General features: G+C 38.8%; 1 long non-coding RNA gene across 2 annotated transcripts; it reads left to right on the top strand.

Moving 5' to 3' along the window:
* The first annotated feature begins 15,380 nt into the window (after positions 1-15,380).
* On the top strand, positions 15,381-18,268 carry LOC108174618 (uncharacterized). Of its 2 annotated transcripts, XR_001791457.3 has the most exons (5): positions 15,381-15,960; positions 16,568-16,724; positions 16,964-17,118; positions 17,740-17,835; positions 18,043-18,268. It is a non-coding gene; the product is annotated as an uncharacterized lncRNA (long non-coding RNA). The 2 variants fall into 2 exon arrangements; XR_011581228.1 differs by having other exon boundaries at positions 15,382-15,960; positions 17,740-18,268.
* The last annotated feature ends 9,158 nt before the right edge of the window (positions 18,269-27,426 follow it).

A 27,426-nucleotide genomic window follows, 5' to 3' on the forward strand; every position in this document is an offset into this window, starting at 1 on the left:
CTTTAAACTTCATGCGACGAGTTCTATTTCGTCGCGCCTATAGGTATGTGCGACGATTGGACTTCATTTTTGTTGCGCAAACAATTTTGTGTGACGTCGTTTTTTTTACGAGCTTTGCGCGACAAACGCAGCGTGACAGAGTTTTCGTCGTTTATCATTTTACACAGCAAAATTTCGCTTTATGCAACGACTTCTGTTTCGTTGCCACAACTGTTTTATGCAGTAGTGTACATTATAACAGGTATACAATCATTACTACAATATTTGGACTTAGGTTTATATATGGTGTGTACTTATTACAACATGGGTCTATTCGAAACCTGCACACAATAAGTTGACTAAGTATCACTACTAGTAATGTGTTAGGGTTGACCAATGAACATGGTAAGAAGCAACAAATAAGCCTCTTTTGGTTGATCGATCATCGAGCCAAGTTTTATATTTTGTCCAAGTATTCATTTATCACCTTCTGTAGCGCTTTCCATTTTGCTTCCAAAATTTATACATTATACAACTAGTCATTGATATTGTGATATCTGTTGAAGCTGCTAGTTCTATTATCTTTATCTTTAATAGATCAAATGAAAGCATAGAATAATAGAGGAGAACAGGGAGAGATAGAGAAGGGTGAGGAGGCAATTGAAGATAGCATCAGATCCGATATTTAGGGGTATCCCAGTTCTCGCAGGTCCTCCCCTCCTTTATTATTTTGGGAAAGCAAAAAAGCTACTCTTACTATATATTTATACTACTATTTGTATAATCTTTTTAATAGAAATGCAATCGACATGTGTTGTTCGATCCTATCTACAAATATATAGTAAGTGCAGCATTACTAAGAGAGAGAGAGAGAGAGAGAGAGAGAGAGAGAGAGAGAGAGAGAGAGTTAGCTAGCTAGGGTTTCACTGGAGAGTCTTGTGCAAGACCCCGTTACCCTTATAGCCATTATATCCAATCATGCATACAGCCAACCGAGATACCATGGGCTTCCTTCCCTTCTTTAATGCCTTACTCACTGAGCACAATCTCTACCCCAGATCCGGCCACCTATTTACAAGTATTACTATATTGAGGCTTTGGGTCAATGTGGTATGATGTACCATGCGTCATCACTTTTTATGTATGGTGACTCCTCGTAAGACACATCGAAATTGCCGGGGAGTTACATTTTGTATTCTGTATTTGGTGTAGAAGAAAGGACCAGGATCCTCTCAGAGGATCCTCCTGACCAAGCCCATCGGACCGTTCATTTTTTATCCAACGGTTACAAACAGGGAGCCCCTCTTAAAGTTATAATAATTATAACCGTTGGATAAAAAATGAACGGCCCGATGGGCCTAGTCAGGAGGATCTTCTCCATCTGCTCAGGAGAGGATCCTGATCCTAGAAGAAAATACTTCTTCACTCATTACTTTTTTTTAAGACTTAAAAACCTTTTTGTTACTGTGTTTATGTTTAAATCCATTTTTATCACGGATTTTTTTTTTAACAAACGATATTATCTACACTAAGAGAGAGGGGTGAACTTAGCCTCATAATAGGCTAGCAATAATGTGGTTCAAACTCGCATTTGGCAAGAATCGAACCTAAAACTTCTCACTTACAAGGGAAGAGGAATACCACTGGACTATAGTACGAAGTGGCTGGTCACGATATTTTTAATTTAGTATTTTGTCACTGTGTTTTATAAAGTTTATAATCTTAGTCACTTTTGTTAATTTTATGTTACAATGATTAATTATTCATTTGTTAATTAAAAATTATTTTCAAGTTGTATGTGTTGCAGTCTTATTAGATTAGGAATGTGATTGTGTAAATCCTAGTATATATTGGAATATCTCTTAGATTCCTATTAAGAATTGATTACCTATTAAGAGTTGTAAACCTAAAAGGGTAAGGAATTAACATTCCCTACTACTATAAATAAAGGGACAATGAGATGGAATAACACACACACACAATTACACATCTCTCTATTCTTTTCTCTATGCTGCACCTTCTCTCTCTATATTGCCTCCATAATTGTTCAGTAAATTATGCCTACAACACTTTATCAGCACGCTCTTGACGCTGTGCTAACAAGAGAATTTGATCTTTAATTAGGGGAGTGTTACATTTTAATCTTTCTTTTTATGATTAGTTTATTATTTTATTGCATCAATCTACATGCTATTGATTCAATTTAATTTTTCTTTGTTGAACGTGATATAACGCATTGGAGATGCAATTCCGACTTTATGAGAAGAATCTTCTACAAATTCAAAGACTTTTGTTATTTTCTGCCAATCAGGTACGCTTTAAATAGAGTAACATATTTAAAACGATCTTGAAGCATGAAAACATTCGCCATGACGCATGAACCCCTACATTTATATTTACCTTCTGATATATATATATATATATATATTGTATATGTTTCATATATTTTGTCAATATATATATTTGTTTCATGCATTACGCAAATTTTGCTTTGTGGAATTGTGAGTCAATGTATATGTTTGTACCATACTTGACCAATCCCGAAACTACTAAGCACCGGTCAACGTTATACCGTTAAGGACCGAGAAAAGTTTCCCTTCAACCAGGAGACCAATCACAGCGCAACATGTGTCAACATCAGAAGCCAATCATAGCGCGACACGTGTCAACATCAGAAGCCAATCACAACACGACACGTGTCAATGTCAGAATGAAACTAGAAACTCTCTTCTATAAATAGAGATCATTCTCTCACAATATTTTCTAATGTCATTTGTACTAAATCATTCACTAGTACTCACTAAAGGAGAGCTTGAACCTATGTACTTATGCAAACCCTTCACAATTAATGAGAACTCCTCTACTCCGTGGATGTAGCCAATCTGGGTGAACCACGTACATCTTGTGTTTGCTTCCCTATCTCTATCCATTTACATACTTATCCACACTAGTGACCGGAGCAATCTAGCGAAGGTCACAAACTTAACACTTTCTGTTGTACCAAAGTCTTCACTGATTTTGTGCATCAACATTTGGCGCCGTCTGTGGGAACGACACTTATTCCCACTCTCTTCAGCTTTGCCAAGTTGGTTTCCACCATTCGTACACTCTCTTTTGACCAGGCATCCCTCTGCAACATGGGGAGCGAAGGAAGCCACAGCACACAGAATGACACCCCTCTTGCACCTAGTGCGAAGCAACGACAGAAGGAATGAAAGAGGGTTGCTCTTCAAGCTAAAGTCGATGAACTAGAAGCTCAAAACAACAAGATAACAATGAAAAATGAGGTCCTCCAGGAACAGTATGAGAAGCTCTTTGAGACGCTCCACGAAACTAGGCATACTCAAACACGCGAGCTCGTTGCCCCTGTGGACATCAACCATCATCTGGGTGCCCCCCAACACAGAGGGTCACCTCCCTTCGACATGGGTATCCCTGATGAGGAGCAAGCTAATCATCAAAACATTGATCAACATGAGACTTCTCTCAACCCGGATGCTTCGACCCGAAGTAGAAGAAGTGATACTTCCTAAAGCCATTTATCGTGACTGCTAATACTTCCTAAAGCAATGTCGAGAGAATCCCCTCCACATATGCTCAAAGATCAATGACCCAAGGATTTCTGAAAGACTCGGTCCCCTCCCACGACCCAGGCCAACTGCCAATCTAGGGAAGGAACGACAGGTCCCAGAGGAACATGAAGGTACGGGGGACTCTGAGGTATTCCGACAGACTAGCCCTAGAAGTCAGTACGGCGAGTTCAAGAAAAAAGTACACGCCCTTGCTCAAACTTTCCTACTTCCAAGAGGCAATGGAAACTTACGAAAGAAAATTCCAATGGTACATGACTTCACTCAAGACCCCTTTGTCCTACAGCTTCTTGAGGAAGTAAACAAGTTGAAGGCCGAACGTCAGGCCGAGATACTTGACTGGAACCAACCCAGGCCTGTCCTTCTCACAAGAAGGATCCTCAACACCCCCTTCAAGCGAAGACAAAACAAAAGCTTGTTCTACAACTCTATACTGGAAGGGAGGACCCAATTGAACACCTTAACCTCTTTGAGTCCACCATGGCATATCGGATGCACACCGACGAAGAGCGATGTCTTCTCTTCCCCTCCACCCTCTCTGGCGGAGCTCTAAATTGGTATTGTCGTCTTCCACCTGAGACAGTAGACACATTTGAGGAATTGAGGAAATTATTTGTCTTTCAACACATCTTCCAGACCGATCACTTGCATTCTGCAGATGACTTGTACACTATTCGCCAGAAGCCAGACGAGTCACTACAAGAGTATGCCGGTCGCTTCAACCATGAGTATTCTTGCTGTGCTGAGGCAGATGACAAGACCGCCCTCAAGGCCTTCACGGCAGACCTATGTGATTGTTTCTTCAAGTACATGATCACTGCCAATATTTGGAAAACTTACTCTGAGGTGATGGCACATGCTTACAACCACGCCTCCGTCGAAGCAAGAACATACCAAGGGAACCCCCATATGGTTAACCTTTATCAACAAATGGGAAGTGGAAGTCAAGTTCTACCAAGTGAGGAGATATTGGCCATTCAGACACCCATTGCATCATCTCTTGCCTCATTTAGCTACTCGCTAAGTCACCAAACGTATCTGTCTCTTAGTAAGAGGAAGGATTTTTACTCTCAGCAAGCCCATTACAACGAAGGGGATAAAAGTTCGTATCAAGACAACCAGGGGTGAACGTATCGTCGACTATTATGACTATGGGGCCAAGCCTCACTCTTTCAAAGTGGAGGACTAGGTACTGAAGGAAATGCTATTATAAGAAGGCATACACATTACAAATGTTTTCACTCTCAACAGCTTGAGATCTTTTGTCACACAAGCCATTCGGAAAATATTTAAAGAAGAGGGAATTCAGACAACTTCTTCTGAGTCTTTTGCGTTCCTAGCACTGGAATACTTGCTCTATGCTGACCTACCCTTATACTCCAACTCAGAGCTTCAACATGCGTACTTTGACACAAAGTATGTGATATTAAGTGTTACAACCAACATGGGTCACATATCAAAAACATAGATCCCTTCATGCATAGCAAAACATTCATAAGCATCACTCATATTAATCATCATAAACATTATACATTCCAACACATTCATACATAAACATCATACATTCCAACACATTCATACATAAACATCATACATTCCAACATATCCATACATAAGCCAACTGTGCTTCGAAAAGGTTCAACATACTTTATGTCTTCGACACTTGCTACAATATGCCTCGACACCTTGCCCTTATTTTTACCAACCAGGTGATGAAATGTGAAGAAGGAACTCATCTTCATGCCACCAACCAGGTGATGAAATGTACAACCCATACTCTTCTTCATGCCACCAACCAGGTGATGAAATGTATAACCCGTACTCTAATATCATTTGGCAACTTGCCACTCATGCCACCAACCAGGTAAAGAAAGAACTCATCTACATGCCACCAACCAGGTGATGAAATGTACAACCGGTACTCTCCTTCATGCCACCAACCAGGTGATGAAATGTACAACCCGTACTCTAATATCATTTGGCAACTCGCCACTCATGCCACCAACCAGGTGAAGAAGGAACTCATCTTCGTGCCACTAACCAGGTGAAGAAATGTACAACCCGTACTCTCTTTCATGCCACCAACCAGGTGATGAAATGTACAACCCATACTCTAATATCATTTGGCATCTTGCCACTCATGCCACCAATCAGGTGAAGAAGGAACTCATCTTCATGCCACTAACCATGTGGTGAAATGTACAACCCATACTTTCTTTCATGCCACCAACCAGGTGATGAAATGTACAACCAGTACTCTAATATCATTTGGCAACTTGCCACTCATGCCACCAACCAGGTGAAGAAGGAACTCATCTTCATGCCATCAACTAGGTGATGAAATGTACAACTCGTACTCTCCTTCATACAACCAACCAGGTGAAGAAGGAACTCATCTTCGTGCCACCAACCAGGTGATGAAATGTGATGAAAGGTGATGAAGCAACTCACCTTCGTACCACCAACCAAGTGATGAAAGCAACTCACCATTCATTCCACCTACCAGAAGACGAGTGGTACAACTTGTACATGTGAACTCTTAGCATTCACAAATAATCAAAAACCCTCAAGCTTGACAACTCAACTAGGGGAACACTTTAGTCACCAACAAATCTTATTGCAAGCCAACAACAATTTCAGTGCATGGCATACGAAGATCAAGCTATTGAGCCCTCTTGCATCTGCATTAAACCTTTCCCCTCTATAACAATGCAAACACTACAACTCGTAGAAAGCTTCACACACTCTTGATCAAAACAGTGTGAAGCAAAACCAATTTATGGTGCCAACAAGAGCTTTATCAAAGGAGCTCAACCACAATTCTCAAAAGCTTCACACACTCTTGATCAAGACAGTGTGAAGCAAAACCAATTTATGGTGCCAACAAGAGCTTCATAAATGGAGGGCAACCACAATTCTCAAAAGCTTCACACATTCTTGATCAAGACAATGTGAAGAAAAACCAATCTATAGTACCAACAAGAGCTTCATCAAAGGAGTTTAACCACAATTCTCAAAAGCTTCACACACTTTTGATCAAGACAGTGTGAAGCAAAACCAATTTATGGTGCCAACAAGAGCTTCATCAAAGGAGTTCAATCATAATTCTTAAAAGCTTCACACACTCTTGATCAAGACAATGTGAAGCAAAACCAATTTATGGTGCCAACAAGAGCTTCATCAATGGATGGGAACCACAATTCCCAAAAGCTTCACACACTCTTGATCAAGACAGTGTGAAGCAAAACCAATTTATGGTGCCAACAAAAGCTTCATCAAAAAAGTTCAACCATAATTCTCAAAAGCTTCACACATTCTTGATCAAGATAGTGTGAAGCAAAACCAATTTATGGTGCCAACAAAAGTTTCATCAATGGAGGGCAACTACGATTCTCAAACCTTCGAAGCGAATTCAAGACTGTTCGAAGCAAATTCAATTTATATGGTTCATCCAAACCTTCGACTACTACAAGGTGTGGCTTGCATCACAATCTCTTGCTCAACAGTGTGGAAGCAAAATTTGTATATGTTGTCTCTCCCACATTTTCAAATTTCTAGTTTCCCAAAAAAAAAAAAAAAAAAAAAGGGAAATTCAACAAAGCTTCATCAATGGAGGACAACTACAAATTCTCAAAAGCTTTACACTATCTTGATCAAGATAGTGTGAAGTAAAATCAATTCATGGTACCCAACAAAAGCTTCAACTCCAAAGCTTCACCTACAAAGCTTCAACTCCAAAAGCTTCACCACAAAAGCTTCACCCACAAAAGCTTCCCCCACCACAAAAGCTTCACCCATAAAAGCTTCACCCACAAAAGCTTCCCTCACCACAAAAGCTTCACCCACAAAAGCTTCACCTACAAAGCTTCAACACAAAAGCTTCACCTATAAAAGCTTCACACTATCTTGATCAAGATAGTGTGAAGCAAAATCAATTCATGGTACCCAACAAAGCTTCAACCTCAAAGCTTCATCTACAAAGCTTCACCTACAAAGCTTTAAATATATATATATATATTTTTTTTTTCAAAAATTCGAAAATTCAAAAATTCGGAAATTTGAAAATTAGAAAATTTGAAAAAAAAAATTCAAAAAAAAAAAATTTAAAAAAAAATCGAAAAAAGAATTGCCTAGGCCTCCTCTTCTTTGGGCCTAACAACTTTCATAACAAATATTTATGAAGAAGGAGTTTTGGGCTACCACTTAGAAAGGAAATGCCTCATTCGTCAACTCCCTCGATCGGAGACTTGGGGGACTTCTACCGTATGCTACTGCACCTCGATACTCGGAAGTTTCACGACCATTCAATGACTTGGATTTTTCAACTCTCCAAACGAGAAGTTTTCCTCACTTGGGAAATTAAGGGAGCACTACCTCAACCTACATGCTTCACTCACAAAGCTTCAACATATAAGCTTTAACGAAAGGAAAAATTTAAAGAACTTAGTGAAGAAGACCTTGGTGTATTTAACATAATACGTTGAAATGAAGCAAAGCTTGTTTATTGATATCTCCGATAAGTTACAAATATGTACATATACATGAATCAAAATAAACAAACAAGAGGGAGCCTTCACAAAGGTTGCTCAGGAGAAGTCTCAGCAGTCGGCAGAGCCCCAGAAAGAGGAGGCACCAGAGGGTGATTATTCGGAGCCTTAGTACTAGGAAGAACCCCAGAAGTAGGAGGCACCGAAGGTTGTTTATTTGGAGCTTCATTACACGGTACAACCCCAGAAGACAAAGGCAATAAATGCCTTTGGAACAAACCCATAAACCTCTGATGATCAAGTAAAATCTGACCATCAGATTCCTGAAGTCGGTCAAGCTTCCTCTTCATGTTTGTAGCATAGTCATGTGTGAGCCTGTGCAACTGTTTATTCTTATGCTTGAGCCCTCTGATCTCCTGTTTGAGACTTATCACTTCAGCTACCAATGATTCAACTTGGCAGGTTCGAGCAAATAGGCGTTAGGCCATATTAGACACAGAACCTGCACACTGAACACTGAGAGCCAGAGAATCCTTAATAGCCAACTTATCAGACCGTTTGGAAAGTAGTCTGTTATCTTTGGGAATTGCTGCACAACAACTCGTTTTTGGGTTTTTTTCTATACACATAACCAAACCCCACACGCTAATCTTGTTGTATTCTTGAAACCCACCATGCTTTGGCTTGGGTTGACTAACCTAAGGCCCTACAACCCTCGGTCCACCCCCGAGTCCAAGACAAGCATGGCACAACGCCTTTTATTGGGCTCCTGCTTGTGAATTTCCTTTCTCGGCCCATGATAACAAGCAAGCCTGCCAGCTTGTTTTTTGCAGGATATTGGGCTGGCTGTCACAGCCTTATACGAGACCAGCTCGTAAGGCTTAGCTTAAAACAGCAGCCATCAATTTCAATGCTAGGTTACCCCTATTTCTCAGCCCATTGCAATTTTGGTTCCTTTTTTTTACTAGCCCGCACCTATCTTTTGGTGCCCAATTTCACAGCCAACCAAATATTTTTTCTTTCAAATGGCCCGCAACCGTCTAGTCAAAACATGGCCTGAAACTTTATAATTATTTTTGCTTATATGATCGACCCCAAATGGTCCCGATCTATTGAATTAATTAAAAGTGACCTACAGTCCATTAATATGATAATGAATCCAAAATTATGGACTTGAATATCACTTTTAGACATTAATGATTCAATAATTTATTGTTATACTTTGAACCGTTGACATACTTTCGTAGTAACGAAGCTCTCACACTTGAGTTCCCGAAGAACCTTAAATCCACTACACTTAGTTGTATATTACATTCAATGTTCTTCCAGGAACCTCTCTTTTATGAACTAAACGTTCATAAACTAAATTGAACCTGTAGTTTCAATTTTAGTGCATTTGAAACCTAAAGTTTTCATAAAACAATACAACCATGAAAACCCGACGTTTTTTCATAAAAACCATGTCTTAGAACTTGAATGTTCTAACTTTGATGCTTATGGATGATTCATTCTCATAGCACTAATCACAATCTTGTTCCCTCTAATTCAGTGGATTGTCGAACCGTCACAAGTTCGATTTCCCTTATTTGGACGTTTTTAATAGAAACCACTTCATATGGGATACAAGACGTGAATCTCCACTTAACTATCAAGAAGCTGAGACACCATTGAAGCCAACAATGGTAAGGACTAGCTGAATAAGCCTCCACGATGATCTTCATTCGAAGACTTATGCCCAAAAGCATTATAAACAGAAGTACCTCCTGAACGAGGATTCCATGGCTCTTTGACTCGCTCCTACGGACTGTCTAATCATGAAAAACATTGCCTGAAGCACACCATGATTACGTCCATGAATGAGTACAATTCTGAAGTTTATAAATCCGATCAAATTTTGACTAGAGTATACCTTTCTTGTCCTTCCTTGTTTCTAACTCTCTTCTGAAGTAGTAGTGTAGAAAGCAGAACTTTACCAAATTCTCGGATTTGATTACTACCTCAAACATATGGTAGAATCAGGGCCTGCCAAGGTGTGGCATCATGCCCGAAGTGTGATCCTTGGCATCTAATACCTAAAACTTCAAGAATAAGGGATAATATTCTTGAACCTCAAGCCTCTAGAATCTACTTTTGATGGAATAGATCATTGGTTATGCACATGTTCATGCCCCTACCAATGTTGTTAAAGAGTACGTCTCTAGTAGTCAAAATGTGAGACTAATTTTGCTCCACCAAACATCGTTTGAAAAGCAGAATTTTGACATAGATAGCCTTGTTGGCCGAATCCCGTAAGTAAACCATTTACTTTGTGAAACACTTTTCCATGTTCTTAGATTCACATTTGGTGTTTTTTTTACTTATAGATAATCTTCTTGATATTGTCCTTGATTATGAGTTAATTGAATCATGTTTTTACTACATGTGACCGATTCAATTGAACACGTGATTAGGTAGGAATGTGGGATAGTTAGTTGTCTTGATGAATACGTACTACGAACACTAACTTTACACCTAAATCACATCTCTAACAATGACTTCAGGTCTATCTAACTTGATTAAGAGCATTGGCACGTTCTTCATTGTATAAATGTTATTGCATCACCATTTAAGGGACCTTAAATTCTCCCTGCCGTTGAGTTTTTAAGGATATTCGAGAGAACAATGATCATCAATGAAACCATTGAAGAAAATAGAGTGGAATATCTTTGCACCACCTTAAAAAATGAGCATGAATCTTTGGTTTGGGGCTAATAGGCTTTATTCCAACTGGAAACACGCCACATGTGATCAGCCTGGAGCTGGATGATTTAAGCAATTTACCTATTTTGGCATGACCTTTTTGGGACACTTAGGTCGAACAATGATGCTACGATGCATCTCCTTAACCAAAGTAAGGATCTTATACCTACAAGCACACTTTACCAAAACCCTCTCATTTTGGGAAATTTGATTTCTAAATTATCCCTAGAAAAGATACGAAACGACTTCTTTTTCACAGTGGATTCAAAGGAATATATGTGGACTAATCCAACCAAAATGCGGACCATATAAATACTTATGGTTTTGGTTGATGAATCGACAAACTGGTCACATGTTTATCCACACACATTGCTGTTAAACCTTAGCCGATTAAGGGTTCACCACCCTACTTATCCCATAAGGTCTAGGAGACTGGATAATGTTTGAGAGTTTACATCGATGATTTTTTATAAAGTATTGCATATATTTTGGGTTTATAATTGAACATCGAATTCCCATGTTCACCCCAAATAGCCTCGCCTAGCAATCATAAAAGTGCAATTTAAATGATCGCCCGGATTTTGGGAAACGTACCGAGTTTTCGGTTTCTGCGTAAGGCTATGCAATCTTGTACGCAGTTATGTTGGTCCACCTTGAGGCTCATTGCCACCAACCTAAATGACGTTATAGTTTGTTATTTGGTACGAACCTGATGACTTTCGTATATACGTATTTAGGTGTGCATTCCATGTGCCAAGTTGCACCGCTGCAACGTACCAACATGGGTCATCAAAGAAGGAAGTGAATCTTTATCGATTATGATTCTCTTCACACTAGCTCTCTTCGAGCCCTTGCACGCGTTATCTTTACCGCTCATTTACGGGTTGTCACTTTAATAAGACAGTCTTCCCTTCGTTAGAGGGAGATAAGAACGTCAATGTTCCTGGATTGAGCAAATTTACGTGGACGTTGCCCACTATGTCTCATCTCAATCCCCGTACTACACAAGTGTGATAAGCAAGTGTGATGAATTCTAGATTTCAGAATGTTGCTCCAGACGCATTCCTCTGATCTAGCTAAAGCGACAAGATCATGTACCAGCTGCAAACATGCCTGCAAGGATAGACGTACTTAACGGACGTCAAGTCAACATCCCTGAAGGGTGTGCCACCCTTGTTGGACAGTTTGGACACCCTTGTTGGACGGTCCGATACACCGGCATATAGCCAATTAATATGTCTTATACTTGAGCACGACAGATCACTTAATTCGTAAGATTCACTTCCTTAAAAGAGGAAAGCACGATACAAAATGAATTTACACTTAATCGCTGTCTCAAATCCTTTCCATCTCGTTAGATTAATCCATATTTCTCCTAAGACTTAAAGTTCTTGGTCAGTATACTAGTTTGGATGAGCTAAATGGAATTGAAATGAGATTACCATCGATGATGTTTTCACTTATATGGTAGCTACTGACATAAATGAAAAGCGATGATATCAAGTCGGGTTCCGTTGATTAAGTGACAACGTAGAGCTGAAGGGACAACTAACATTACAATCCAAGTTAAATTCCTTACCAAAATGTGTATTGGACCTGTCGTTCCTACACTGCTTAAGGTAACCCTATTGTGTTACAAGTGGGATAGGAAGCATTATGAGATGAATGAAATAGTGCGATATGATCCACACCTTACGACAGAAGGTTTCTCTCAAATGTCCTATGATTGATAGTAGCATGATGAAATGTGGTTAGTGTTTTCTCCATGGGGATAAACATATGGAGATTAACATGTAGGTTCCCGAAGAATTACATGGACTGGTTCAAATAGTTCCAAACCACGACACACCTTCTTAACTTGTTCGAGGAGTTCACTGCAATTTGACAGAAGTGGTATACCTGTTTAAGTGATTATTTGATCAGTCAGGGATGAATTATACCCTTGCATTTTAAACTATGAAGTCTTATTCCAAATTGTTGGAGTTACAGTTTATATCGTTAACACGAATCTTTCCAAGACTGTGGAAGAGCTTGAGAAAACTGCCTTTCACCTGAAGATGGAATTTGAGATGAATGATCTTAGGAAAACTTGTTTATGCCTTGACTTAAAGTTGAAGCATTGTTCTGATGGTATTTTGGTCTACCAGTCAAACTACACCCTGAATATGTTACCTTTGAGTATACCTATGATCGTCCATATGTTATATGCAAATGAGACCCTGAAGAGGTTATGGAATCTAAAATTCCATATCTAAAGTTCAACTTTGCGCTTCGTTGTACTTAGCTTATTGTATTTAAATAGCACATCTCATTCGTTGTTGATCTATTGGTAAAGATGCAGCACCGCACCTACACGCAACCACTGACTTGGTATTAAAGACTACCCTTAAGGTACTAAGAATTTGGGCAAGTCCCAACGCATCTCGAGCAAATCCAACCCCCCTGATCCTCGGAATGATGCTTGCCTTGTTTGTTATGTTGACGCATGTTACTTATCAAGCCCGCACAAGGAAAAATTCCTGAATGGTTATGTCTTTACCATTAGGGATATCGCAATATCTTGGAGGTTTACGATATGACCTTAGTTGCGAAATTTTCGAATCGTTCCAAGACTCACATCACCTCACTACACCATAAGTGAGACATGGTTATGAGTTCTTGTTGAGCATTTCGAAGTACTTGTTATGTTTACATCCATCGTTGAGTCCCAACGACGATCCATGAAGATTATGCCGCATGTATCAACCCGACCAAGCTATGATACATCAATAAAGTCAACGCCAAGACATATTGTGTTCACATCTACATCAGCAAAGCATCAGGAGATTGAAGTCATGCAAGCCGAACCCAAACAACCTTGCCGACCTCTACACGATGTCATTGCCGAAGTCAACCTTCCAGAAGCTTGTCCGAGGATAACTATTCATATGCAATGCTTGTAGTTCTCATTTGGAAGTTACGTCAAACTCAGGGGGAGTATCTAGAAGTATACTCACTTGATCTTAATGTCCTCTTTTTCCCTTAGGACCATTTTTCCCACTGGGTTTTTGCTACGTAACTAGGTTTTAACGAGGCACCCATCCTGGGTTGATCATACCCTTGTAAGATCTTCTACTTGTGTCCAAAAGACGTGTAGCTTTGACTTAATGTAACTTCTCACTTTTCTCCTTAGTCTATGGGTTTTTCCTACCTAACTAGGTTTTAACGAGGCACCCATCCTGAGTTGATCATACCCTTGTAAGCTCTTCTACTTGTGTCCAAAAGACATATAGTTTTGACTTAATGTAACTTCTCACTTTTCTCCTTAGTCTATGGGTTTTTCTCCCACCTTGGGTTTTACCATAGCAAGGTTTTGTGAGTTTTACCTTTTTATGCATTCTTTCGTTGATTTGAGACTCGCATTCGCTCATTGTGTCGACGACTTCATCAACTGTACTTACTTCATCACTGAAAATCTGATACGCCATTTACTTGAGTATTTACACACTCAAGGGGGAGTGTTGCATTCCTATTAGAGTAGGAATGTGATTGTGAAAATCCTAGTTTATATTGGAATATCTCTTAGATTCCTATCAATAGTTGATTACCTATTAAGAGTTGTAATCCTAAAAGGGTAAGGAATTAACCTTCCCTACTACTATAAATAAAGGCACAATGGGGTGAAATAACACACACCCACAATTACACATCTCTCTCTTCTTCTCTCTATGCCGCACCTTCTCTCTCTATATGGCCTCCATAATTGTTCAATAAATTATGTATACAACAATATGTTTATTTAATTGAAGAATAATAAAGAGGGAGAGAGAGGGGCGTGTCAAGGAGCAGAGAGAGATTTAATGAATTATGAGGTGTGTATCTCACCCTTTTTTTTTGGCTAAACAGGGAAATTTAATTAGATAGCTCTTGTACAACCATGCCCCATACAATAAAAAAGAAAGCATTGTAAGCATTATTAGGTATACAAGTATTCCAAATGTGCAGATTTTCAACTTGATGCCAAAACTTTACTAGTGCATCTGCCACAAAATTTGCTTTTCGAAAAATATGAGCCCACCTAATCTCGAAGAAGAAATAGGAGAGCCATTTGACATCACCCAAAATTGACCTTAGGTTCAAAGGAATGTTACATCGGCCTTGAATATCATCAATTATTAACTTTAAATATCCTTCGATAATGATGTGTTTTAGTTCTTTCCTCTTGGCCCATTTCAAAGTTCTCTGAGCGCCATTGCCTCCGCCACGGAGATGGTGTCACTACAAGAAAAATGGCCTATGGATACAAAATTGAGGTCACAATTAATCATTTTGAGGGTAACTAACCAATTTTACACACAAAAAAATTGTATTTGTTTCCTTTGTATAAAGGCACTAATTAATGTGCCCATTCTTCTACAAATTTGGCACAAATATTTTTTCAAGACATCATTATAAAAATAATGGACTCAAATTATCATTTGTGCCAACTTTTTACTTCTAAAGACACAATTATTTATTTTTTTATTATTTTTCAAATACTTATGGCCTACACATACCCCATTTTCTCTGTCTCTTTGTCTCTGTCTCTGTCCCTCTCTCTCTCAATTAACCCACCCATACCCCACTTTCCTGCTTAACCCACCCAGGCGCCACACCCCACTTCCGTCTCTCTCCCTTTAACCCCTCCCTCTGTCTCTCTCTACCCAAATTCCCTCTTTCTCAACCAAACAAAATCTATACATCTTTCTCTACCTCTCTCAGTTCTCTTTGATTTGAGATTTTCTTTCATTTTTTTCTTGGAAAAACACCCATGCATCAGATTTGAGAAAACACCAATACCTCCGCATCTCTCTCTATCTTAATCGATCCGTCTCTCCCTCTCGTTGCATCTCATGCTCAGATCCCAACTGTCTGTCTTTTGAGAAAGAACTTGAAGAAATGCAAGAGAAGCATCAGGCAATGAGGCTTTAGAAGGAGAAAACAAGAAGCTCCTTAAGAATGAGGAGAACTTGAAGATCAAGAAGGAAGAGCTCCAAACAAAGGGCTAAGAGCAAGACAAGCTTCAGATGGAGTTAAAGAAGCTGCAGGAGTTCAAACTCGTCGAGTCGGTGAAGTCTGAGATCGGATCTAAGATTCTAAGGAAGCACCATCGTCTTCATTGTTCCTCAGATCAATGCCATAAGGAGGTAGTTGTTTTATATTTGTCCTAATTCGCAATCAAGTTTTCCTTGTTTTTGTTTAATTTCTCAAATTTATCGTAATTTTTTTGGATTCCATAGTATTTGGAGGCAAAGGGGTTTAGATGGTTAAGGGGTTTGTTTTTGACCTTAGATGCCTTGTGATCGATCAACTAGAATTTCAAAATTGGATAGTCTGTATTTTTGTTAGCTAGCTATAGAGTTATATGATAAGCTTGGGGGTATTTGAGCTGATCTCAGTTAAGTTTAAACTTAATTATGTCCTCTGATTTTTTAAGTGTTGAAAATCTGAGAGAAACAAAGTTCATACCTCTATAGTTTTTCACGTGGGATGTAACCCTACCTCTATACTTTTGCAATTTTAAAATATGATCTTATATATGACTTTAAGTTTTTGTTAATTAATTCTTTTTAATCAAATAGTATATGCATTAGTTTCCTTTCCATATTTCTAATGTTCTAGAATTTTTAGTTTGTGTGTAATGTTTGAATTGATTGTATTAAAATTGGTTGTGATTTTTTATTTCTTTTGTATTACAGTGCAACAAAGACATAATCTAATCTATAAAGTTGTTTGTTTACATTCTTTGATCAGGAGCTGCTAATCAGTTATTAACACAACTTTATAGTGTTGGGTATTTATGGACTTATCATTCTCGTGATCATCAGTACTTGTATGGCTATCTAGCTTGTGGCCTTGTTGGTCTCTCTACTGGTATGGCTATCGGCAGTGTCGATGATGTCGGTGTTAGGTAATATCTCTCTCTTGGAAAGGATTGGCCTTGCTCTTGCTAAGGGTGTAGATATCATATCTCTTCAATTGTTTCTTAATTTATTTTTTGCACTTGCTCCTTTGATGAATTATTTAGCTACATATATCAGAGTCATGATATGATGGCCATTTTCAGGTGAACATTTTCAGTAGTATTTTAGATAGTATACAATACCAAATAATGTATTGAAATTTGATATTCTAAAATGTATTCGTCAGATTGTAAATCAGCATGAAGCTACAAGTAACAACATTGTCAGGCACAAGGAGTTTAATCTTCAAACACTTGGAATTGGTGGCTTAGGTGCTGAGTTTGTAGATATATTTTGAAGAGCTTTTGCATCCCATGTTTTCCCTCCTCATGTGACAAATAAGTAAGATAACTGATTCTTCTAGTTGCACTAATATCTTTTTGGTATAACTTTATACCACACTCCTTACTGGAAATACTTTGATCTTCCAGATAAGGGATCAAGCATGTAAACAGTATGATGGGCCACCTGGTACTTTAAAAACTCTCATGGCTTGTCAAATTGGAAAGATGTTGAACAAGAAAAAACCAAAGATTTGGAGTTTGATCCACCTTTTTCTTTAATTATTAAATTTCTGAGAGTTCCAAATCTCTTAGGACTAAGATTTATTCTGTTCATTTGAATGGTTACTTTTCTATGTTTCAGCTGTTATTTCAAATAAGACTTACCAATTGATGACACATGCAACTAAGATAAAATTAAGAACTAGATACTCATTGTCACAATCTTGTATTCTTATTTTTCATAACAGGCTAGGTAATGAATTGATTAAATTCTGCCAACTGTAAACATCAAACCATGTCAAATCATGATTTAACACAGCATTTTGATGCTAGTACATTAATGTAACAAAGCTATTTGAGCATGTTTGAATGATTTTGGATATGCAACTTATCCTTAGATAAGTTGGTTATTATCTGCATTGGTGATTGGTGAGATTTCTGTTTTTGTGAATTGTGCTAGATTGTTAATGGCCCTGAAGTTTTGAGCAAGTTGGTGAAACTGAGAAAAATGTTAGGAATCTATCTGCTGATGCTGAGAATGATCAAAGGGCTCGCGGTAAGGGAAATATATACATGTCAAGTGCACTTAGGCTGGTTTTTCAATAATTTATAATCTCATTATGTCCTTAATTCCCTTGGAGACCAGAGTGGTTTGCATGCGATAATCTTTGATGAAATGGATGCTATTTGTAAGGTATAAATATTTCTTAGTCTATGCTTTTTACTAAGATTCTTACTCAGCTACGATTTATTTTCCATTCAGAAAAAAGTTGTGGGACTCTCTTAAGTATAAGCAAGAAGGGAATGTGGTTAAGTGAGCTTCATTGCACGAAGAAATTGGGTCCAACAGCTGCAGTTCAGTGGGGGAGGATAGGATTATGAAAAAGGGCTTGGTTGTAAATTACGTGGGATTTGTTGTGAATAACTGAAATACGTGTATATTGTGGGATTTGTTGATTTTTTAAAAAATTCAAAATTTTCTACATTAATATTTTTTTTTTATTAAATAGAACCTATTGGGCATGATTTGAAAATTGTGCGCATATGATTCTGTCACCCGACAATCTGACATGGTTGTCAGAATTAAGACACAAATAGGCTGTTATTTGTGTTGAACTCTTTGAGCACAAATAGCGATATTGTGTGCTATCAGCAATGGTGACGCCCATAGAGGGCACAGATACAAATATAGTTGTTGCACTGTTGCTATTTGTCTATGAGCACAATTGTTGGTGCTTTTTGACCTCAAAAGGCATAGATAATTTATTGTGCGCACTGATCATTTTTTTTGTAGTGTGTTTTCTCCCCAGTTTTGAGGCCCAGCAATGACCGGTCTACCAACGTGATCTCTAATAATGAAACCTTCCGCCGCCAAGCTTTGACAGACAAGCCCATCAAAGTTGATTTTGACAAAATGGTCCTTCGGTTTGGTCCAAGTAATCCTTTCCATGCTCCCTCCCGCAACATGAGCTCGAACCATATTGTTGGTTGAGAAAAAAGCTTTTCTAAAACTGTCGGCAATACTAATCCTTGTTCTTGCCATAGGTTTAGACTTTCTAAAAACAAAATCATTTCTGTCATTCAAAATTTGCCAACAAACTAACAAAGCCTTACTTAAGTGGCTCAATTCCATATTATCTAAATTCGGCAGAGTATTTAGCCAATCTATTAAACTCGCACTATTCCTAGCGGTGTTATGACCCCAAACATCCTTCGCATATTGACATTCCAGGAATAAATGATTTTGGTCTTCAAGATTCAGATTACTATAAAGGCAATTAGTATCAATATTCTTGATGTACTTATCTTTTTCCTGGTTTGTAATCTATTTCTAATTAGTAGCCAACTGAATGTTTTTAATTTTGGTGGGATAGTTATCTTCCACATTTTGCTCAAAAGCTTCAGACTTGTAATATGTCAACATATCATTTTGTAACCAAGTAGAAGATTTAACAGAGAGCTTACCATTAGCATCAGCTCTACACAATACAATCTTCAGTCTCCTGGAGAGGAATAGAGATGTGACATATTTTCCTCGCAATATTTCATCCGCATACTGGGTCAGCATATTCCGATCCTAGCAATTATTCGCTCTAAATTGGTTTACTTTTATATTTAATCGAGAACGTCTTTGATTTTCAGGGATGGGATTAAGCAGTGTGTCTGGAAAAATCCAATGGTGAGTTCAGAATAGTATGTTCCTGCCATTGCCCCAGAGCCCATTTCATATCCTTATTAATTATTTATCTAATTTCCAAAATTCCTTTCCAAGCTGTAGAGTAACACTATCTAACCTTACATTACCTAGTTCTCCTTATGAAGGTACTTCCTCCTCACAATTTGAACCAACCAATTATTATGATCTGTTAGAATTTTCCATCCCAATTTTGCTAAATAGGCATCGTTGAAATGTTCCAAGTTTCTAATTGCTAAACCTTGCTAAACCCTCAGACTTTTCAGAAGTACAGACATCCTTCCATGCAATGGGGTTCATATTATTCTCATGGCCCCAAGCAAAACTTCCTACATCCTTTGTTTTTTTTTTTTTTTTCATCCTACATTCTTTGTTTAGTTTAGCAGTTAATTTATTTGGGGCATGTAAAACAAGACATTACATGAGTAGGCATACCAGTAAGGTTAGATTGGATAAGTGAGTTTTTAGAAGGGGTATTAACCTTCCAACCGGTGAGTTTTTATTTGACTCTTCTTATATTACCATTCATAGCATCTTTCCAAAAAACAATATTGTGAATTCCTAGATATTTCCCAATTGTAGCTTTGTGTTGAATTTGCATAATCTCAACAATCTCATTCCTCTGGTTGTTAGTATTATTATAGGAATAAAGGGATGATCCTAAAATATTTCTCGCAGCCCTTGATGTAGCTCTTGCAAACTAGAGGCAATCCTTTGCAAGCACCAAATTGGAAACTTTGTAGCCAAATGGGGATGTTAGGAGACCACCATGGGACTTTGGGCTGCGTTTTAGTTTACTTAAATGTCGAATTCGAGGTTAAATACACAAAAATAAATATATATGGTGATCGAGGATTACCTTGTCGGATTCAGCTCTTAGAGTAAAAATAGCCATGTTCAGGCTATAGATCAAAATTGGGAAGGATGTAGAAATTATGCATTCCATAATTAAATTACCCATCTTGAATAAAAAACCAAATTTGATAAGCACATACCTGATCGAATCCCAGTTGAGCATATCTTAGGCCATTTCCAGATCCATATTTATAGCCATGTTGCATGTTTCTCCTTTCTTCCTTTCAAAGTTTTAGAGAAAATCTCATGAGCAATCAAAATATTATCCTGTATCTCATGAGCAATTAAAACATTGTAATAATTTATAACTTACATTACAAAGACTTATAGGTCTAGAATTTCTGACCACCTGGGGATTCTCCACTTTAAGGATGAAAGTTATATTTATCAACCTTAGACTAACGTTTTTATCAAAGAAGTCTTTCATAAGACAGACCCATATTCTTTAAAAGTGTCTCAACAACCTTGGTTAAAACTAGCATGTAAACCATCAGGGTTTGGGGCTTTCAGCGCACCAATGCCGTTTACAGCTTCCCACACTTCCTCCTCACTTATTGGCTGCAACAGCTTGGCAATATTGTGAGACCATGATTTTCAAGAGCAAGAGTAAGGTTGATCAGAATACAGTTACCTCAGAAGTCTGGTTATGGACTCACCAACTTCGGGTGGAGCTGTATCAAATAGAGCACTGGTGCCAACATCACTCTACTCCGGGGCACTAGGGTGAGTCCTAGCATCTCCATTGGATGACAATACTTGTTCTGCAAGACACACGATGTGATCCGGATACGGGCACAAATAAGATCCTATTAGTCTTAGAGTACTTACAATCTAGGAATTAACATGTGCCACAAGTAATCATAACTCATAAGAGGATGCAATATCTACTTCTAAATATCCTCTAGGATTCTCCTGGCTTAGAATGAGGATTCTATTCTAAAAAGATCTTTCTCCCCACGGTCTAACGTTCATCTATGGTAACGCAATCTAAAGACTTGAATTCTCTTGCCCATTACTTAAGTCTAAAATTATTCACTAACTTGACTGTTAGAGAGCCTTTGGGCACACCCCTCCCCCCTCGGTTGTCTTAAGCTTGCTCATGGTTGTTTAGTGTTTTACAGGTTGCTCGAGTTTGTGCTCAACCACCACTCACGGTGGTGCGCAAATTTTGTTTTAACAATTGGTGCTTTCATCGAGAGCAAGCTCTTATTCATCTCGATCAAATCACTTTACTAACCAATATGTCTACCGAAGAGAGCTCGATCAACGCCAACGTTAACCCACCAGTGGAATTGATCTGTCTTCTAACACATCCATTATTTCGGAACGAATAATTCGCCGCCTCAAATCACTGTAACCCCTAGAGCAAGTAATAGTCGACAAGGAGTAACGGCCACACCAGGAAACAGTGGGGACCTAGTCAACAAACTACATCCATCCATGGACCAAATTTGGGAAACCTTGATAAGGTCCTTCGAGAAGCTGCAAAAGAACCAGACTACCGCTCAAGTAGAGAGCCATTCCAACTGCGTAGACATGGAAAAACAAATGAAAAACCTCAAGTATTCAAGCAGGACTACCACTTAAACTCAAATTCTTGTTTTCAGATACGAAAACATAAGTATCATAACTCTTGAAGGAGACCCCATAACAACCTCTGTTGTTCCGATACAGTTGAATACTATCAATCAGAGAAGGGTCCCAACAAGAAATGGACAAGTCACTAATGTGGTCACTGGAGAAGAACCACTAAATCAACATAATCATCGCAAAGGTGTTGCAGGAGTACTAAGAGCAGAGCCACGTCGTCTAAGGTTTGACTAGCCTGGATTTTTTGGAGATTACGAACGATGACACCTTCTGAATAGGGAAGATCATATGGGCCTAGACAGTCAACCTTGCACCCCTGGCAGGTTGACAGTCCACTTTCAATGGCAATTGAAGAAATACTCCCGCTGGTTCAAATCTCAGCATCCAAATCGTTCCGTGGCGACTCTGATCCCGACTATCACATCATGCATTACCGGAAAGCCATGGCACTATATATCAACAATCATCCGTGGATGTGTAAAATGTTCCAATCTACTTCAGAGGGACCAGCAAAGCTTGCCAGATCCATAGACTGTTTCGAAACTATGGCCAACATATTCACAAACACCTACTCAGTGTACCGTGATGTGTGCAAAAGTCACAAAGCCATGCTCATAATGGTCCTGCAGTCTAAAGAAGAAATCTCAGGACCTATTTAAAATGCTTCTTAGTTGAACTAGTGGAAGTGGATAAACTAGATGATAAGTTAGTCACAATGGCATTCAAGCGAGGGTTGTCAATTCCCCCTATTTCTCAAAAGCTGAACAAGATAAAATATGACTACGCCACTCTAATGGAGTGCTTTGATATTGCAGATGATCTGATGGACTGGGATGAAAAGAGCAACCGAATCAAATTATCCCAGAAAAACTAATAGAAGAAGGGCCAACAAAGATACATCCCCTCATTCTCCACGACAAGCTGCAAAAGGAGGACGCCAAGACAAACAGGGACCCCTAAAACAAAAACAGTATACTCCTTTGAACACCACCATCAATAATATCTTCCACAATATAAAGGATAAACTATTCCTCTGATGCCCAGAGTTGCTTTCGGAGCACCTGGCCAAGAGAAACCCGAACGAATAATGCTTTTTCCACAAAAGCACTAGTCATGCTACCAGGGGGTGCCAAATGTTAAGGTATCACATCGAAGAATTGTTGGATGGCATTGCTAGACGTTTGTTAGGGATAAGGCAAGAAAGGAAAACTCAGTTGAACATAGGTATAGAGATCGATCCGATAAGCATAACGATGACAAGGATCAACGACTAACAAAGAAACCAACCCTTAATATAAACCACATCACGAAGTATGAAAGAGGCTAAGGAAAAGGCAAGCGATAGAAGTAGTCACAAGAAATATGCTCCCGATCATTCTAATGGGGACCCTATGTGAGTGCCTTTAGATAGTGCAAAAGCAAAGGTAGCACGAACTACATGCGATTTGATTCCTATCCCAGGATATGTAGGTAGTCCTTTTTGGACTTAATTGCCATGCCGCCTGCACAAAAACAAGTCCATGGAGAACTCATCTTTTCACACCTCACCATGGACTTACGTCCAAAGTGATCCTTGGTGTAATTCTTACATCATATCATATTTTCTTTAGATCTACACCATTGATTTGATTCTCCACCTCGGAGATGGGTAGGCAATCCTTTTTGGATTCAATCACACCTTCTTGTCGACCAATTCTACTTTAGATCATAAATAAAGAAAATTTATCTATTTTAAATGTCAGTTCTTTTTTTCCTTTTTGGTGATGCAAGGAGTAACCTACTCGTTACAAACAAGGCTTAAATTTTGAAAACTTTAAGTAAATGCAAGTCTATAAAAATTCAAAATTACACAGCTAGAGGAGCCTCCCTTAGCTCAATCCATCTTGAACAGTTCGTAGCTTAGAAACTCAAACTGTAATAAGCAGGGTAACGATTGGCGAGCTACGGGCGTAGGCATATAGCCCCTTGACCCAAAAGTCGAATGTACCATCGGGCCTTCAAAATGTTTATGCAACCAGTGAGGTTATGGGTTATAACATTCAAACTTAGGCTCTACGCCATTCAAGGGAATAGTCAAGGGCAATTCAAAAATCATCCAAATGTGGCTCTGAACCCCGACTCCAAGTAAGACTACTTTTATCCTGAACCAGCATACTAAACCAAGTATGTTCTACAACATTGTATGTTAGCAGGTTTGAAAAAAGCCAAACTAGGAAATCCCCAAGAAATTTCATTCTAACAAAGCTCTGATACACGGAAGTGCCTTGGTTAGCCAACTAGGGTAGGCCGATCGGAAATGCTTAGGTCCAACGTAAAGGATTTTAGAAAAAGATTCAAAAAGTTTTCCTGACTGGCATGTAAGTGACTAGGTATCCAAAGAATTTTCATTTAAGATTCACTAGAGATGGACATGCAACACGAGTTAAAGAAAATATACTCCTAACATCACGTTGCACAGTTTGAAGAACCCTTAATAGGGGAGCAAGAAGAATAAATAGATAGAAAGACAATCCCAACTTCAAAGTTGATGTCCTTTTCGATATGATAGCAGCAAAAAAGTAAAGACAGAGTAAGAGGTTCTCCATGGGTTTAAATACATTGTACCAGAGTAAGGTGGTACTCTGGATATTGCGATGGGCACCTCTATGAACACTAAATTTGTGAGGTGGTGCTTCTCTGAATCAGCATCATCAAGGACGTGCTATCAAGCTCTGTCCCCGGCCCATAATCTTACTCATGCCCTGCTCTATCACCTACAATCCGAATGTTACTTTAGTTTGATTTTTTTACCAGACCAAGACGTGGCCAATGTTATCAAATCAGAAAGTGGTCACTTAGAATGACATACAAAATAATGAAGATGTGCATCGACAAGAAAAAACTCTTCAGATAAAGCCAAAAAGATCTAAAACCTAGATAGGGGCAGAAGGTGCAAAAGAAACAAGAAATAAAATAGTGAACATGCCCCTAGTTTAGCTTAGCAAAAGAAACAAGAAATGACTACTCAATGCCATCAACATTTGTGGCACCCTCGGAGTTGGCTGGAGGAGAACTAACAAAGGTAATTGCGGTAACGATGGCACCTTCTTCCTTTTGTAGCCCCTCCAAAATAAAAGAATACTCACTCCGCTTTGATAAGGTGAGCATCGACGTATCAACCGTGAGCGAAGAAGGTACCAGTAAATCAACTTCACATATCTCTTCCAGTATGCAAGCTAGAGTCTCATCCATCGTGGTGATCTTAGCCCGTGTAGTCGTCAAGATATTCATGGATGTTCTTCTGCATAATATCATCTTGTTACAACTATCGTAATCTTGCGATCTCATTCTTATTCTGCTGAGAAGACTCTGCTACGATTTTCTTAATTTAACTCGTTTCCTCTTGGGTCACATCGAAGTCCGACTGAAGAATAGATCTATCAACATCCCACAAGCTCCGTTCTAACACAAGCAACCTTTCTACCTCACCCAAGCGTACTTTCAAAGTCTCATTCTTAGTAGTTCAGGACCGTTCCACATCTACAAATGCCTCAAATTTGGTACATTTTTCTTACAAATCCAGCTCAAACTTGATCATGCCACTTAGTTCACTCTTGTAATCAACTTCAAGCTTGGAATTTTTTGTCCGTTTGGGCATGGATTAGGGCTTCAGTCCAAGCATTTGCTTGAAAGAGATGCACATAGGCGAGAGTAAGAAGAAAACAAGCAAATGGCAAACAATATTGGAGAAAAGCGAGTTGGAAAAACTAATTGCATATCTGCTTCGATAACATTTTTCCTGAAGGTCTTTTGCATATATGACTTCCCTAAAGTCAGTAGAAGAGATAGCGGTACAAAGCAAGGCTTGGATATGCCTCGCGTCATGTAGACCACTAGCGTCCAAGGGAAGTGACACCAACCTAAAGATGGGCTTGATCACAAGGCTGGACACTTGACCAGATGCTTCACCATTGGCGCCCGAAAGAACAAATGGCTCTCTGGTACATTGCTTGCTAAGCCCCTTATGAGAATTTGATTACAAGAGTGCATAATTGTAAATCCAATGATGTGGATAACGAATGTTGATGCTCCCTCTTCAAAAATTTTCGCTTCGACACTGATGTCTCATTGAGGATAAACTTACTTCCTTCTTCGCCAAAGCCCATAGGAGTTTGCTAGAGATCTCTTAGGTTGAAGACGCGAGTTCAACGATCTCAGGCACTTCACCATAACAACCACAAAAGTTGCCCACTAGTCTGACCTTGTTTTTGGAAATCTTGTTAAGAACCTCTTTCATAATAACTACTTATGGTTCTTTCGTTTTCTTCATTTTTTTCAACCTTAAGCACACATTAGCATGCTTGGGTGGCTTCAGAGCAACTTTGGTTGCGACCCACTTGGGATTGGGGATAAGTTCGCTAGAACAAAGGTCGATATTGTCAGCCCTCCCGTGCGCTCTGTCCTTTTCAGGCACACTAAGCCATATTTAATTCTGGTGTGGTGTGAGGATGATGCAGAAAGCTTTATAAATAAGATTAAAACGACACGACCTGAGATTCTGAACATTGATTTTACAATTAACTTCGCTTGTTGATCTGCTGGGAACTCTCATTCTGGATATATCTCTTTCCTAGTTCCTCTCCACTAGAAGAATATCTTTATTCTAGTCTTTATCTTGACCAGGCAATTTAGTGATATAAGTGGACTACCAAAGTGTACATCAAGATTGAAAAGAGTATTGGGTTTTGGCACTCTTCCGAGGTGTGTAAAGAACGAGGAATTCATGCAAAAATAGTTCACCGTGGTACCACTCATTCAGACATTCAAAACAGAAGACGATACGTATAAATGTTGGAGTAAGATTTCAAAAGTTGAATTGGAAATACACGAGTATTTCTTTCCATAGTTGAGAGAAATGAAATCTTAGCCCCAAATAGAGATAACAGGGAAGAATTCTAGTACAAAGGCAATTAGGATTTGAGAGGCTGGGGAGATCAATAGTCACCTTGTCAATGTCTTCCCATTTGACTCGGCACTCATAAAGAAGATAGCTACAACTCGCAAGAAAGGCTTCTTCTTCTCCTATGTTACAAACCTTGACCATGGGAAGTTCAGGATTAGCAAGAGTAGCAGGATGAGCAGAAGAGTTGGCGGCCATTATTTTATTGAAATTCAAGGAAATATAACATTCAAAGAAGAATACTGCATTATTCTTTGGGTAGAAAAGGAAATTTAGAGATTCAGTGATAAAGTAGGAACAAATGTACAATGGATATTTAGAGAAAAAATTTCAAATCATCCCACCGTTGAATATGGATCAGTTGTCCTTAAGATCAGACGGTTGTGTCTGTAGAGCATAATATCGGACATAATTCTTTGTGTTTCGTGTGCATGCAACAAACACATCACATCATCATTACGAAATCTCTGGCACGGAGCTCAAGGTTACTTATTCGGATTCGAAACACCTCTACTTCGCAACTAAGAGTTACATCCCTTACAAGAATTCAGAGACTAAACAATACTTAT

This window comes from Malus domestica, chromosome 05 (assembly GCF_042453785.1).
Source record: "Malus domestica chromosome 05, GDT2T_hap1".
Classification (NCBI taxonomy): domain Eukaryota; kingdom Viridiplantae; phylum Streptophyta; class Magnoliopsida; order Rosales; family Rosaceae; genus Malus; species Malus domestica.